This window comes from Rhinopithecus bieti, unplaced genomic scaffold (assembly GCF_001698545.2).
Source record: "Rhinopithecus bieti isolate Rb0 unplaced genomic scaffold, ASM169854v2 scaffold_16624, whole genome shotgun sequence".
Lineage (NCBI taxonomy): Eukaryota > Metazoa > Chordata > Mammalia > Primates > Cercopithecidae > Rhinopithecus > Rhinopithecus bieti.
In genome coordinates this window covers 151831-153398 of record NW_016808517.1, presented here as the reverse complement: position 1 = coordinate 153398, position 1568 = coordinate 151831, and positions in this window count along the sequence as shown.

The window sequence follows — 1568 nt, the reverse complement described above, 5'->3', positions numbered from 1 at the left end:
GGGGATGTGTTTGTGTTGGGCTCAGGAAGTTGGGACAAAATAGAGGATTGTGTTTGTACTGGGCCCAGGACTAAGATATGTGGCAGACACTGGTAATTAGAGCAGGACAGAGACTTTCACAACGTTTGTCCTTACAGTGTCTGGAGTCTATAGATAACCTAATTGGTTAGGTCCGGGGTCGATCTTTAACTAGGCTCAGGGCGCTGCCCGGGCTGTTTGCCTGTGGACTTCATTTCTGCCTTTTAGTTTTTTTCATTTGATCTCTTTCACATGCAGATATCTATTCTGCTGAAGTTTCAAACAAATAAAAATGATCATTGTGCTTGTGGGTCTTGTACCTTTCAATATATACATAAATGATGGCAAATTAACAAATAAAAGCAGGTCCTTGATTTCCAATAAAATCATAAGGCAGAGGGTTTGCAGTGAAAAGAAAAATGTTTAGAATGGAAAAAAGTTACAAAAGTTAGCGTTTACAAAAAAGATCATGCAGAGATCAGATCCATATTGACTAAACATTGAAAATTCAGCTACAATCCAAAGAACCTGTAGAGTCCAAAGGCATGCATGCCAGCTGATAGAAATGCAGGACTCTGACAGTATCTTCTCCAGAGCAGAACAGTAATGTCTCACTGGAGTAATCACGAAAGGGTGAATGAGCTGCCATCACACTTCTTTTTTGTAATTCAAAATAAAAGAAAGACAAGCACAGCATCAGAGGCGTTCGAACCAGAGTGACTCCATTTTGAGTGAGGGCTAGGAAGATGAGGCTGGCCCTTGCTGGGCTGCATTCCCAGAAAGTTAGATATTCCTAGCCTCTACATGTTTATGGTGAAGGGAATAAATAATGTTTACTAAACAGACCCAGACTTGGGAGTGTCCGGATATCCTGATATCTGGAGAACAAAGACATTCCTAATTTTGCTTTAAAGATAATGATATTAATTCTCACAAAATATATTAAGAAAATTAATCCTTTATCACAAGTCCTTGTAGCAGAGCACATCTCCCCAAGATCTTTTTTTATCCTGTATATATATACAAACATTGTACCTAGGGCTGATGCCTTTCTCCTCTTACCCTCAGGAACGTCCTGCTTGGTCTAAGGTTCTTTTACCATAATAAACTTTCTTAATAAACTTGCTTTCTTAATAAACTTGCTTTTGCTTTATGCTGTGGACTCACCCTAAATTCTTTCTTGTGTGATATCTGAGAACCCTCTCTTGGGGTCTGGATTGGGACCCCTTTCCTGTAATAACAGGACAAAAGAAATTACAGGGCCGGGCGCGGTGGCTCAAGCCTGTAATCCCAGCACTTTGGGAGGCCGAGACGGGCGGATCACAAGGTCAGGAGATCGAGACCATCCTGGCTAACCCGGTGAAACCCCGTCTCTACTAAAAAAATATAAAAAACTAGCCGGGCGAGGTGGTGGGCGCCTGTAGTCCCAGCTGCTCGGGAGGCTGAGGCAGGAGAATTGCTTGAACCCAGGAGGTGGAAGTTTCAGTGAGCCAAGATCATGACACTATTCCAGCCTGAGCAACAGAGCGAGACTCCATCTCAAAAAAAAA